A 16,186-nucleotide genomic window follows, 5' to 3' on the forward strand; every position below is an offset into this window, starting at 1 on the left:
GACCCAGACACCATTTTAGTTTGCTTTTAATTTTGATCAATTGAAATTTAACAGACAGAGCATTCAAAAAAATTATAGACTCAATTCTACAGAAAAAACAGTGACGAAAAAGTAAGTTTGATTTGTCATGTGGCTAAATTGTTTTTTTTTAATGTGGAATCTAACACCATGAGAGAAATTGCTGGAGATTCAGGATATCCTGCAAAATAATGTAGAGACTTTCTCATGAAGACATGCCCCGAAAACCAGTCTACATTGTTTGTCCTTGAATTTTTCTAAAAAACTTTCAAGGATTATGATCAACATGTATGGTTGTCTCAGATACATTACTGGCAAATGTTGTAACGCCAATACCAAACTCAAAGTCTCTTTCTCAACTTTAAATATTCCTAGGAGAAATTGAGGACTGCAGAGTCTGGAGATCAGAGATGAAAAATGTGTTGCTGCAAAAGCACAGCAGGTCAGGCAGCATCCAAGGAGCAGGGGAATCGAAGTTTCGGTCATAAGCAATTTTCAGTAATTTCTATCAGTGTCCACCGTTACAGCTACAAAATAACCCTCTAATATTTCTCCTCAATGGGCCATTCTTCCCCTTTGAATGTGGGCAGTGAGCACTCAGCTCTATCTTTTTTTTGGCAGCAAACGGCTACCTTACCTACAGCCTACTCTCAACAAGAGGTTAACTTGCACTGTCAATCTGAGAACAATCCTCCCCATTCATGACCCATGCTATGATCACAAGAGAGGGGCTTATGCCCGAAACGTCGACTCTCCTGCTCCTTGGATGTTGCCTGACCTGTCAAGTATTCCTGTTGATGAACGTTTAGCTTCCTGAGAAGCAACTGATAAGTCTTTTTATCTTCTTGATGCTTTCTGTAAGAGTATAGCACCAAGACTTCTATCACTTGCATCGATAACTATATTGAATAGCTTTGGGTTATTAGTTGTTGCTAATATTGGGGCAGTAGTTAACACAACCTTCAGGCTGACAAATGCCTTCTGACAGTTTTCCGTCCATTGAAACTTCCTGCATTTCTACGCAATTCAGTGAGTGAAGCAGCCACACCGCGAAGACTCCCTACAACTTTCTGATAAAACCCACTTGTAGTACTACCAAATGCAGAACAACCTCTGTTATAGGAACGTCAATTATCCAAATTTCAGTTTATCTGAACAAGACCTCAAGGTCCTTTGTTTGCAATCTGATCAGTTATCCGAGCAATGCGTTATCTGAACAATTAGTTATCCATACAATTAGTTATCCACACCCGTCTAATGTGGATAATCAAGATTGTTTTGTAGTCGTACTGCTCTTTTGGTCGATGAGGAGTTCGCTGTCAGCCAGGTTTATCACCAAGCCTGCCTCTCAAAGTCGAGTGAATAATTTTGAGAAATTCTGCAAATTTTCCATCCATGTGTGACTGAAAACCAGGTCATCAATGTGTACCACACAATTGGGGAACGAATAAATTGCGTCATTGGTTAGTCTTTAAATTGTAGCTGGCACATTCTTCATACCACATGACATGGCTGTAAACTGTACAGTGCATTTTGATGTCACGAAAGCCGAAATTGTCTTCACTTTTTTGAATAGAAGTATCTGAAGGGATCCTTTGAGTAAGTCATACAGAGAAATATAAATTGCTAGTCCCATCTTCTCAATATGATCTTCCAAACTTGATTTAGAACATGTATCAGATTTAGTAACTGCATGGATTATGCCTAGGCCCACACATAATCGTTGGATATTATCTGGCTTTGGTACCACTGATGTAGGTAAGCACTATTCACTACGACAGATTTTGATTATATTGTCTTTCAGCAAGTGTTCAGTCTCTTTCTGAACCTGTGCCAACCTTCAAAGGTTAAATCTGTAGGATGTTATTTGATTGGAACTGCATTTCCTCAATCAATATTATGTGTAGTGAGATTAGTAATTCCCAGGTTATTCCCACATATCTCCCCATGTGATTATACTGTTTATTTTGGGTCATTTCGATTTTCATCTGGAAGGAAACTCAGCAGTTTATCCCAGTTTCCCAGAACTTCCTCATTGTTCAATTTAATTTGAGGAGACCAATTCGCAATCATCCGAAATTATTTCGTCACTGTGTTGTAGCCAGTACCACATTCTCTTTTGTTTTCCTATCAAAATAGTTATTGAACAAAACACATCTCTTCAAGCCACAGAATGGTCACAGAAAGAAGTGGAGCAGTAAGCCATTCAGCCCCTTAAGCAGGCACTGCTGGTCAAAATGACGATGGCTGATTATTCAACTCAATACCCCGTTCCATCATTATTTCTGTAAGCTTTGATCCCTTTAGCCCAAAAAAAAACTATTACGATTTGGACTCAATCAATTTCTATGACAGTGAATTCCAAAGAGTCACCACTGTCAGGGTGAAGAAAGGATTCCTCATCTCATTCCAAAATGCCCGAGCCAGTATCCTTAGACCGTGAGCCCTGGTACTGGACTCCCCAGCCGTGGAGAACATCCTTCCTGATTATCTAATTCTGGACATAAACACTGACTTGTGCTACATCTTGTGATCTTAGCCTGGGTCAATATGGGGAGGATTGTTCTCTGTTTTGCCACACTTTGACAGTGCAAGTTAACCTCTTGCTGATTGCAGGTTGGAAGCAAGGTAGCCATTTGTTGCTAAGGAAGAGATAGGACTGAGTGCACACTGTCCATATTCAAAAGGGAAGAATTACCTATTGAGGAGAGATATTAGAGGACTTTTTGTAGCTGTAACGGTGGACAGCGATAGAAATTACTGACTCCCGTAGAACACACAGGGAATCAGCAAAGGTGACCCAAAGTGCTGATTCCTAATTATATATGTTGCACTTTCCAAATGACAACAGCCCATTGGTTGAAGATGTTTTCCTTTATTTAAAATTAAAATGCCCATCGATGTATGATACACTTCTGGAGAAGGTGGGTCAGGCAGATAAGCCTACTCAATCTAACCTAGGAACTTAAGCTACTGATCTAGGGTAGGGAGACTAACATTCGACGATAAGAGGCCTTTTGGCATCACAGAATCAATACAATTGCCCTTAATTGCTTCATTAATCCCTGGGGATGAAAGTAATAAGCCACTTGTCAGAGTGTTGTGTTTTGCTCAGGTGTCACTGAGTCGTATGCTGATCTTTAAATCGGAACGTCAGAGTTCAAGATCTACCCTCGGGGTTAAAATAGACGAATTGATACTGCCACAGCAGTGCTGTCCTGAGATAATCCTACACATCAGACGTATATGAGGCATTAAACCAAAGCCACTCTGCCCGCTAAAGGGACCCTTATTATTTTGAACTAACGTGAGGAGATTATACTTGGTGTCCCAGCCAATATTTATTGCTCAATCTCGATGAACAGATGATCCAGTCATCATCTCCTTCCTGGTTTTCTCATGGCACACAAATTAAATATCACTTTTCTGACATGTGACTACATGATCAAAAGTACTTCGGTTGTTGTATAGAATATCTCAAATTGAAAATTGATTTGTCAGAACCTGGATGTATTGTTACTCAACTTTGCTTTTCATTTTTAATTCTCTTCACTCTATGCTGTAAGAAATAACTCCTTTCCAACTTCCACCAAAGGAGAATGAGACAAAGCTCAGTGCTATAATATTGCACTTTGTACTAACATCTGGATGAAACGAAAATACCATTCAATGCAAATATAAAACGAATTGAACCAGTTTTAAATGTTTAAAACAAATTGTATATTTCACCAAAGGAGTGTATTGAAATATTTCAATAGTTCTCGTTGTGTCAAGTACCAGCAAACAGTTGAGTCTGTTCCAATCTATTTTATCTTGTCTAAAGAATAGGCTGAGGAAAAGAGCAGTGCATTATGGGCTCCTTCAATTTGAGAATGAGGAAAGGAGTACAGTGTGGATCAGTGATTAACAGCAGGAGAATTATTCTCCAGGTTAGAATAGATGTGCAGTGGAATATACTAAAATGATAGAATGAGAGAAGCTGAAGTGGGATATTGTCAGCTGAATGTTTTATAAGTGTGTTCAAATCGGGTCAGTCAGGATCTTATTGAATGGTGGAGCAGGCTCGAAGGGCCAAGTGACCTACCTTCGTTCATTGTTCATACCTCGAAACAATAATGTTAGTTACTCTAGCGGAGGTATTAATCACACATTTTAAACTATTACATGGACACATGCTGATATTTCCATCTATGACTCCCTGGGTTTAATAATATGTAGTTGACAGTGGCCCCAGCGGTTCTGCACTTGTTTCAGAGATCTGGAAATAGATGTATAGGATACTCTGAGGTTGCATTAAGATGTCATATAAATGCACAACTTTTCTACTTGTCTTCCTGCGAGGGTAGAGAGGGTTTTGCCCTTCATCAAACCTGTGCATCATTTGACTTCAATCTGCTTTTCTTTTTTGCATTATTGTGTGGAGTTTATTCTCTTAAGTCAATAGCCTGGGTTTTGCCCAAAGTTTAAGAGGTTTTTACTCACATTGGTGAGTTTCTGTATCCCATGAGGTAGATTCATTGCAATCAGTAATGGAAAATAGAGCAGATCAAATATAATGTTGTTAACTGTTATTAGGTAATTTAACAGGGATAACTATGTGCTGTTCTATGCCCCTCAGGATTTAAAAGCCTGTTCAGTGGGGCCACTGCTGATTTACCCAAGGCGCTATACTGGTGAACTCACTGAGACTGAAACCTTTATAATCTGGGTCAATGATGAAATACACACTGACTGGAACTGCAACTTATCAGAAAAACTAGGGAACAGGGAGAGATTGGGACGGAAGCTCAGAACACAGAGGCACTGTAACCCCAAGCACCCATTGACACAGCTTCTCGAGATGAGTTATGATGTGGTTCTGCACTATTCAGGTCTGATCTCTGATCAGAACCAATGCTTCTCTGTCAAACCTATGTGGTTTGTGGAAACAAATAATGTTTGCTTGGAGGCAACTACAAAGCTCTCCTGCAATAATGTGACACAGAATCAAGTGAAATTTGGAGTATCCCCTTTTGGGGCTTCTTGCATCCTTTCAAGTGGCAGCTGAATTTGTTGGTCAGGTATCAGTTACCATCGAATTGGATGAAATCTTGTTAGTGGTTCATTTATTTACATTTCCCTATCTCTGAGGTTTTCCCATTTCTTTATTAAAGAGCCAATGTGTGAGAGATCTCTTTAGTGCTGTCCATAGGAGAGCCGTGCTCCTGCCACTGTGCAACTGCATATTGATATCTGCCTTTAAAAACTATCTGAATCAATGTTCACATACTGGTGTCAGAACTGTGTAGGGCTCATAATAGAATGACCAACTCGACAACTGCTACAAACCAATGTGGGCTAGATTTTCCAACCGTCATTATCACAAGGGTGCTTTTGGTGCCACATTCACTATTCAGAATAACAATTAGTTTTTCTGCTCGTGCAGAATTTCTCTCTATTACTTTAAATAATAGTGTACTGTGTTTGGTTTGTTTCTATTTATTTCTGTTCCTCAATGACTTTGAAATTCTTACTGTAAAAGGATCAAAGGCAAAGTAATGCCATTCTTCTCTCTCCAGAAGTACATTGTTGCTAGTTTTCCTCTGAGGCCAGTGCAGAACTCTACAAGTTCATTCTAGGCCTGATACATTATAGTTACGTTTCACCTCTGCCAGCTGGTACAACATGGAAATTTGAGTATTGATGAAAATAAAGATTTTTTAAATATTTAAGTCTTTAGTATTGTACTTATCAGGACACGCTCACGAATACCAATGGGAGGGGAGAAGACATTTAATCTGTCTGGGTAATGAGTGCTGATTGGTAAAGGTATGGAGAATGGACCAGCTGATGAGTGGCAGTTAACTGCCAATGCTTGTGATTCGACTAAATTGGTGATGGCCATTCTCTGATTCATTTGGCAGGGCAATACCTTGACCACTCAGGCAACCTGCCAATTGAAAACGTAACAATGTTTAGCTGTTAACTGTCCGTCACCATCTGACCCGCCCATTTCCATTGGGGACATCTCGATCAATCATTGTGCACTTTCCAAAGCTGCAGAACTCTTTTCCTGTTCAGTGTAAACTGTTGTTTCCCTTTACATCAAAATCCTTGCAGCTATGCTGATGTATGCAGGACAAAAAAAACGTATGTCCTCTTTTACAGCAATACCCAATTTCTGTATTTGCAAACAACCGTTTGAAAATGGGAAACTTTTGCAAATGGAGGATCCAACATCCGGCCGATATGATTAAAATGGAGGAGAAAGTGAGGACTGCAGATGCTGGAAATCAGAGCTGAAAATGTGTTGCTGGAAAAGCGCAGCAGGTCAGGCAGCATCCAAGGAACAGGAGAATCGACGTTTCGGGCATAAGCCCTTCCTGAAGAAGGGCTTATGCCCGAAACGTCGATTCCCATGATTAAAATGGAATCTAGTTTTCGAATTTGAAATAATTTAACCCCCTGACAAGCCCACTTTGTACATTCAGATCCTCTTTGAATATTGTATCAGTCTGGCTGTTGAAAGACATCTTTGGAAAGTAGTTTATTTATGTTAACTTCAATTTAATGAATTGCTGAACCGGTGGAAAATGCATTCTATTGCATTTACAAAACTAAGATATCTTGTGAAATCAGGAGATGTGCACAATGCAAATGAACATCCCATTTACTGCTGGCATGGACAAGACTGGTAAATTTAAACTGGCGCTTATAGAGAAAAGACTGAGAACTTAACTGGCTCATTATCATCTAATGTATTGAGTTTAAACTTATGTCTGCCTGTAAATTCTTCAAGGCCTTGATCCATGCTGTCTCTTGTACTTTTTATATACACACTCTGTTCTTTTGGTTCTCTGATTGCTTTATATCTTTTTGTCCACGAGTATGGTCAAGTCCCCTTAATTAGCTGTACTTTACTGATAAACTTCCTCAGACGCCCTCTTTACTCATTCTCTCTTTGAAAGCTTACTTAAAAGGCAGTTTCATGTTTCTGGTCATTGGTCCAAACTCTACTGATACATGCCAACAACCTTCTCCTGTTTGGCTTTCAGTGCATCCTTTTCCAGTTTGGAAGGTCGAACTCAAATGTTGAATGTAGGGATAAAGACAGGATTCTTGGCAGTGTGGATGAACAGAGGGATCTGGGTGTGCAAGTACATAGATCCCTCAAAGTTGCCACCCAAATGGATAGGGTTGTTAAGAAAGCATATGATGTTTAGGCTTGCATTTACAGGGAAATCGAGTTTGAGAGCCGCGAGGTTTTGCTACAGCTCTACATGTCCCTGGTGAGACCACAATTGGAATATTGTGTCCTGTTCTGGTCACCCTGCTATAAGAAGTATATATAAGCTTTGGAGAGATTGCAAAGAAGGCTTACCAGGATGCTGCCTGGACTGGAGGGCTTGCCTTATGAAGAAAGGTTGAATAAGCTCAGACTTTTCTCTCTGGAGAGAAGGAGGAAGTGAGGAGACCTGATTGAGGTGTACAAAATAATGAGAGGAATAGATAAAATCAAAGCTAGAGAATCTTCCGCATGGTAGGATTGACAGGTACGAGGGGGTCATAGTTTTAAGATATTAGGAGAAAGGTATAGAGGAAAAGTTAGAGTAGGTTCTTTACACAGTGAGGTATGAATGTATGGAATACATTGCCAGCGGTGGTGGCAGAAGCAGAGTCATTAGGGACATTTAAGTGACTGCTGAACATGCACATGTTTAGCAGTGAGTTGAGGGATGTGTAGGTTGTTATTACATTTTACATTCGGATTAAAACTCGGCACACTGTCGTGGGTCTGAGGGCATGTTCTGCGCTGTACTTTTCTATGTTCTACGTTAAAGCATCTCATAAATGTGAGTAATAATGTCCACTTTTGGAAGATTTAATTGATTCTAATTGGAATGTATCTGCCAAACTTTTAGCAAAACTGAATCAGCAAACAGCTTCAAACTGTGCGCACATCCATCACATAACATTGCTGCTCCTCATTAACTCTTCAAATGCACTGCTCCATTCCAAATAGCGGACCACCCGTTCCCATTCATAGAAATTTGTCTCTGATGGATGGAAGTGGTTGTTTCTGTACTTCTGCCATTTTTATTGAACTCATCTCAAGTTACACTTTAGAATTTGACAGTCAGGCCAAGAGTGTTTGTGTTAAGCTTTATCAATTTTGACCAGTTTTCCAGCTCTTCATGTTCTTGAATATTGGAATGGGACTGGGGACTATCAGGCCTCAAGGGACAGGCAGCAAGATCATTAGGTGGATAATAGGGTGGAAGATGACAAGGGAAGGAAGGAGTTTCAGTGGCTCTCATATTTCCCCCTCCGTAGTGTTTTATTGATCCCAAATTCGGGAAAGAATGGCTACTCAGGTCGTCAACGTAGAGTCTGTTCCTGCTAATGCTGGCAGTTTATTAACAGTCGGTGGGTCTTCCATTGTGTGGGAGACCTCCTCCTGCGTCCTAGAGATACACCTGCAGGATGTCTCTCCTAATCAAGTACCTTATGGCTCACAACAGCGTATCCCATCTGCATACTGGAACAGTCTCCTGTCCATGGTAGCGATCATTACGGGAACTGGAAATCAGAGTATGTGAGTGAAAGAAGCGGTGAGGGCTAGAGTGTTCACAACATTCCCAGGACCAGGTTGGCCATTAATAAGTCATTAAGATCCCCCAATTGGTGCATGCACAATGGGTTACTCCTACTCCTAGTAAGAGTATTGTGATTAATGCTTTTTAGTGCTATTAAGCAAATAGTGAATTGTGGCCATATGATAATATCATTTACATTCACTGTTGAATACTCGAGACTTTTTTGTGAGAAACTTTATAATTTTTCTAGCTGTTCTGAATACACTTTTTGTTTCATACAATGGTGATTTTCTACATAGGGTTACAGAGGAAAAACAGTCCATTTGGCACAATCAGTCCATGCCAGTGCTTATGTTCCACTCAAGGTGTTTCACATCTTTCCTCATCTAAATCGCCCATTGTAATTCTCTATTCCCAACCCTTCCAAGTGCTCGCCTAGTTTCCTTGAAATACATCTAAACTATTGATTTCAACTATTCCGTCTGTTCACATATTCCCCGTTCTCATCATTCTTTCAGTGAAGAGGTTTCTTCTGAATTCCCTTTTGGATTTCTTGAGGTACCGCCTTATATTGACAGCCTCTAGTTATGTTCTATCCCAAAGTGAAATGTTTTCTCGGTACCTTCTCCTTCAAAACCTTTCATAATTTTAGAACTGTCAGCCTTCTTTGCAAGAGAGAAGTGAACAGCACAACAATTCTTCCATGATATGCACAGCCAGAAACTTGTGTAGCATTTTTATAAATCTTCTCTTCACTCTTTCTCATACATTCTATTATATGTCAACTCGACCTGCAAGCAATACTCTTAATTATAGTCAACCAAATATTTATAGGGAGCCTACTTTCAAATCTATCCCTTTAGAGATAAAGCTTAGAGCTTTGTTTGCATTTTTATGGCCTTTGGAACCTGTGGTGAAATTGTTAGTAATTGATGCAATTGTCTGAAATCCCTCTGTTTGTCTTCCTCACTTCGACGTGCATCTTTGAATAAGTTACCTGCACATTATTCCTACCAAGATGTAACACCTTACGTTTATCTGTGTGGATCTTCATTTGCTAATTATTTGAACATACCATAAATTAATTAATGATCGCTTGCAACTTCTTGTAGTCTTCAGAATTGGCTACATGTCAACATTCCTTTCCAATTTGGTGTCATTGAATTGCTCATTTTTTTTGTCGTAATTAGATACAATATTTAATTTGCAGTATTACTTTATTTTGTTTCGAATTTTTAGAGAGGTGCAGTAATCCACACAGTAACTGTAACAACTAAATGTAGAATGACAGATAGATGAACATTATTACAAACACAGGGCTAATTAATAGACTCTATTAACTGCAAGGTCAAAACAGGGAATTATTTTTACACGAATGATATGGTGAGATTATCCGTAGTGCAATAACATTTTGTCCATTTTTTTGTTGCAGTTTATTTCCTCAGGTCTTTCTGTGCCACTGGTATGAAATTAAAAAGGCACCCATCCTCCATTTTAAGCAAAATGATATTTTTTTAAAAACAGCATTTATATAAAATGTAACATGATTTATGAAGCCATCCCTCTAGGCTTATACATATTCACATAGAGTTATATAGGGAGAGGCTGAATAGGCTGGGGCTGATTTCTCTGGAGCGTTGGAGACTGAGGCGTGACTTTATAAATGTTTATATAATCATCAGAGGCATGGATACAGTGAATAGACAAGGTCTTTTCCCTGAGTTGGGTGGAGACTCACCTTAACCAATACTCGTGAGTATAGGTTTAGAGTGAGAGGGGAAAAAGTTGAAAGCACCTAAGGAGTAACATGTTCATGCAGAGGATGGTGTGTATGGAATGAACTACCAGAGGAAGCGGTGGAGGCTGGTGCAATTTCAACATATAAAAGGCATCTGAGTGTGTATACGAATAGGAAGGGTTTAGAGGGAAATGGGCCAAGTACTAGCAAATGGGACTAGATTAGTTTAGGATATCTGGTCAGCATGGGCAAGTGAGACTGTAAGACCTGTTTCCAAGTTGTAAATCTCTATGACTCTATGATATACCCCTTTGCTCTTAATGTACTAGTCGAATCTCTTTGGATAATCTTTAACATTATCTCCCAAGGCTATCTCATTTTCCTTTCCTGCCCTCCTCATTTCCCTCTTTAGAATGTCCCTGCACCTCTTGTACTCTTTGAGATTCACTTGATCTCATTTATCTATATCTGATATATGATTCATTCTTAATCTGAACCAGAGCCTCAATATTTTTATTCCTCCAGTGTTCCCTCCTTTTACCAGCCTTATCTTCACACTGACAGAAACATCACGCCTCCGAACTCACGTTATCTCACTTCTGAAAGCTTCACTCTTGCCGGACATTCCTTGAGCTGCAAACAGTCTACTCCAATCAACCTTTGAAAGGTTTTGTCTCATACTATCAAAATTTGCCCTAGTCCAATTAAGAACTTTAAGTTATATATGATGCCAGTCCTTTTCAGTCCTAGATATTTTACAACTAACCAAATTATGACCCCGGCCCCAAAAAGCTACCCTACTAACCATTCAGTCACTTGCCCTGCCTTGTATCACAAGAGTAGGTCTGGTTTGCTCCTTCTGTGATAGTTACATCTGCATATTAATAAAGAAAATTGACTTTAGCACTTACCAAATTCCACACCATCCAAGCTCTTAAGAGCATGGCTGTCCCACTGTATGTTTGGAAGTTTAAAATTTGTGATTATTACAATCCTATTATTCTTACATATAAATAAGATCTTTCAACATATTTGTTACCCAATTTCACTCTGACTACTGGGGGGACTATTACAATTGCATCAAGTAATCATGCCCTTCTTATTTATGAGTTCCATCCACAAATCTTCACTGGACCATTCCTCAGAAATACCTTGTGTTAGAACAGCACTTATATTTCACCACAAGAAAAATTGACTCCAATCTCCTTCTAGCTCTTCCTATTTCTGCCGAACCTTTGATGGTGAGCAGAGCTTTGAACATAAATTATTCAATTTACTGGTGATGGTTAGTAGCTGAAAATAAAGATACCATGGGTGACTTGGTGATGGGAAATAAAAGGTTACATTGTGTGGAAGGAAAATTCTGGATATAAACAAGAATTTTAAAAACCGATCTCCATTCTGTCTGCCCAGGTCTTGCCTACACCGCTGTACCTCCAGAGGACTTTCCTTTTATTTTGATGAGTTCAAGTTAATCTCAGCCGCTGTTTTGTACTTGTCAACCATTTGTTAACGGGTGTTTGCCGTTTCAGAATGTAGGTTACCTTATTGTGTACGTTATCAGAGTTCAGTGTTTGGAGTCCTTGTTGGTTCACCCTGTGCTTTGGTATATAATGCAAAATTACAGAAAAATATTAATAGCAATTTAAGGTAAAATGTCAGGATATTGGAAGAACAGCTGAGAGCATCAGGTTTGACAGAGGGGTTTTGGGACAGGACATGGAAAGCAGCAGGGTTTCCAAAAATTCTCATCTCTGCCTTCCCTGATCGAAATCAACCTGTGATTTATCATTTTTGAGAATTGCTATTCATTAATATCAGTGTGTCAGACAGATCTCAGTCTCAGGGAGGTGTGATGTACTTGTTTGTTTTGTGATGAACTCAGAGGAACATACAATAGTAAGGGTGTAAACCCAAAGGGGTTAAGGAGCAGAGGATCCTCCGTGTGTATGTGCTCAAATCAGGGAATGTACAATGACACATGGACAGAAGAGCAAATAATCCCTACTTCATCAAAAACGCTGCAGTGAACAAACACAAAGCAATTATATTAAACTGAAATAAAACAGCCTCTTGTCTCACCTGGAATGTTGCATCTTGTTTCCGGTGCCACGTTTTTGAAAAAATGCAAAGTTATGAGATTGGGTGCGTGACTGATTCACAACACTATTCCTGGAATGATACATCTCACCAACTCTGAGAAATTGGGATTGTTCTCCTCTGCTGATAGTTTCCAGACTCTGTGAACAGTTGCTCTGATTGGTTCTCAATTCCGACTTGCGTCACATAGATCCCAATGGCTGAATATTTCAAGTACTCATGAGCTCTGCCTTGCCTGATCAACATCGACCTCTGATTTATTATTTCTGAGGGTTGCTGTTCAGTAATATCCCTGTCTCAGTTAGATCTTAGTCTCATTCCCTGGGATTTGACAGGTGTGGTGTGTCACATAGACCCCAGGAATTGTGCTCCATGAGATTTATGTGTGAGAAAAACTCTAGTTCTGAGAATCTGCCCTTGAATTGTGCACGTGTTGTGTCTGAATACCTGACTGAACGGTGACATTTCTGGCTGATGAATGTTTCGTTGGCCGCTTTAGGTTGGCGATTTATGCATAACTAACCCAGGCTGTCCCCACATTGGGAGTACTTTTAGTTTAGACAGTGTAGAGTAAACTTTCAAACTCCTTTGCCTGCCTTTTATCGGCTTCTGGTGGAGCCAATAACATTATCATTACGTGACCGAGGTCGTGACCCTTTGTGCATAAGAGGAAATTTTCTCTAATCATTCTGCCTCTGGAGTGTTCCATCAGGCATATCGTGTGAAAGATGTATTTACATTAGTGTGCTGCATGGTAGCGCAGCATTAAACTAAATGATTGGATGAAACACAACCAAACAGAACAAGTGAAAGCATTTGGCTGGGAAAGGAGTAGAATGTGGGACTGGGCCTTGAAGAAAGAATTAAGCAAACTCTAGGTTAGTGCATATTCATTCGAGATTTATTAACCATTTTGGAAAGCAATTTATCCAAAAAGTTGATGTAGAAAAGCTCACAGAAGTGAATATAATGGCTGGATGCCACATTGAGACGAGAGCACATGCGCTGTGAGGTGGGAATTTTCTGTACATCAGTAACAGTCACAAGAAAGGGAATACAAAGGTTCATCAGAAAAGGTAGGCAACCATTCTGAGTTATGAACAAATAAAAACAAAACAAATGGGATTCAAACAACTGGGAAGCTACAATTTCTTGCAACAACAACCATCTCAACGATATCAAAGTAAAAACGAAAATCCATCAATAATTGTCTCAGTTACACGCTGATAAACTGACGTAATCTCACTGTTAGAGTCAGCAACAGGACAGATTGTAGATTGGGAATTCAGAGACCTTGATAAACAGAGCACGAAAATCAAAGGGGTCCACAATTCATTCACTTAACCTGGAAAAGAGAAATAAAGCATTGACGCAGATATTTATGATCGGGGACTTTCAGATTTGATGTTTATTCAATGGCACATTTAGAGATTTCACAAAACATATTGGGCTGCTTGTCGTGTGAAGGATGTGATTATTCTCACCTTCACCAGAGTGACGGCAGCGCTGTAGAAAATACTCAGGAAGAACAAGGTGATGAATGTGGAAGCAGTTGTCCAGATGTTTCTGTTATCATCCTCATAGTCTTCAATCCAAGTGCGATCTATTGAATGTATGAATATAAAGCCGAGAGAAAGTATTTAGATTGTTTATTGATCCAGATCGATCTATCTGCATCCAAGTCATGTAATTAGAGACCATTACATCTTCATAAAGCAGTCAGGTATTTCTCAAATGTGACTCTTATCTGTATCTGTTAGTGCATTATTGACTCTCAGCAAAAAATTACAAATACTAACTGCACATGTTCTTTCTTCATTGTCCATGTCAGAACGTTTTAAATTATTTTTTCTTTCAATCTATTATTTAAGGATATTATTATTTGAGGAATGCTGATAACGAATGATTATTTTAATTGAATCATTATATTTTAAATGTAGGCTGTGACAGCACTTTAGTTGAAAATTGTGGCCATCACTGAATAAAAGTTCAAATGTGATTCTCATATTTATGTATTGGTGACCAATTGTTTGGCAAATCATGAATATAAGTGACATCACAGTCAGGACATTGCTTCACATTTTTGTTTGTAGGATCTGTATATTTAGGAATAAGTTTTTGTGCATGTGTCCCTTAATTTATTTGATCGACTGCTTGGTGAGTTTGGTTTTCCTTTAATGTTTGTGTATGTGGTTATGAGAGTCTCTTACTTCACTCTTGCCCATGTTGGAGTCTGTGCATGAATAAACATATTCCTGTTCCTTTACTGCTGGTGTGCTCATGTGTTTGTGTACCTAAATTTTGGTCTTTTCACGATGTGTAAGCATCATCATGCTAATATGCCACTTCGTTGCTGCCTATGCTTATCTTGTAATGTCTTTGTGAGTGTTCACTTTTCATTAGTGCTATCTAAAATGTGTACTTATGTGTCTGTGTCAGATCCTAACTACATTAGGTTATTTTCATGTTTATGCTTAATAAATGTTAGCATGCAATGTTATGTTTTGACGGATGTTTATATTTATATGATGATGTTTGCTTGTGTGGCAATCTTTCCCAAACCATCTCCTGATAAGCTTGTTTGTGTTATTGTTTGTGGATGGTTGCTGATGCTTGGGCCCATTCTCCTTATTTAATAAACACCCCTCTATTTGTTGATCTATGCACTTGTGTGTCTGCATGTGAGACTCTGAATTTGTGTGTACGTGTGATATTGTTTACATACTGATCAATGTGGTTTAAAAATAACTAATTAAGCTGCCTCTGTTATCGTATGTTTGTGATTCTGAAAATGGTAAAATAATGATAATAATATTTATCTCTCTGCACTTACGTGTCTGTGTGAGTCGACAGGTGGGAGGACATTTTTCGGAATTTTTATCTGTGTTCATGCATGTATTTGTGCTGTACGCATTGTGCTGCATGAATGTATATGTATTCATGCCCATTTGTGTGTTACCGTGTGTCTATGTTTCTCATGGTTATGTTTGAGTACCCCTGTTATTTTGTGTAAAAGATTTTCTTTCGGTGTATGTGAGTTTTTGAAAGAGCTAAGGTGAGTGTTCAAGTACCACTTGCATGTGTGGCTCTGTGCGAGTATGCGTATGTGACGTCTTATCTATATGCACATTTGAGTGTGCACATAAATATGTGTCTTTAGGTGAGAGCCTGTATATGTGTCATTACGTGTGTATTTGTGATCATCTCTCTGTATCTGTTCTTATGCCAAACTGCAATTTTTGTTATTCTAATTTATTGTCTTAATTTTAATGGATTGCTCATAATTAGATTTGACCTTGGTGTTGAAGGAAACATTTCCCATCGTCGTGGAGAGATAAGTGTTTTGTGTGGAACTCTTCTGTTGCAGTGATAGAACTTCTGTCTCTGAGTGAAAAGTCTTGAGTTCAAATCCCCACTGCCCCAGAGATAACATTTCTGAATATGTTTATTAGAAAATGTCTACTTGTGTTCTGTATGTGAAACAAAATGATATCAGGTATTCGAATACCAGAATTGATCCCATGTGCTCCAGAAAACTGAGACAAAACTATGGAATTCAAACCGGGACGATGCAAACACCAGTTTTGGATTATGGGAATCAATGTTAATCATTTATTAACAGGGCCAAGCGTGTCCAACATGCTTCAATTGTATTATTTTAAATGGAAATGTTAAATCTTTGTCAGTAAGCAAGAAGCTGACTGTTCCTGTTAGCAACTGAGTTACATTACAGAGGACATCTACTTTGAAAACT

The sequence above is a fragment of the Chiloscyllium punctatum genome, chromosome 14, assembly GCF_047496795.1.
Source record: "Chiloscyllium punctatum isolate Juve2018m chromosome 14, sChiPun1.3, whole genome shotgun sequence".
Lineage (NCBI taxonomy): Eukaryota > Metazoa > Chordata > Chondrichthyes > Orectolobiformes > Hemiscylliidae > Chiloscyllium > Chiloscyllium punctatum.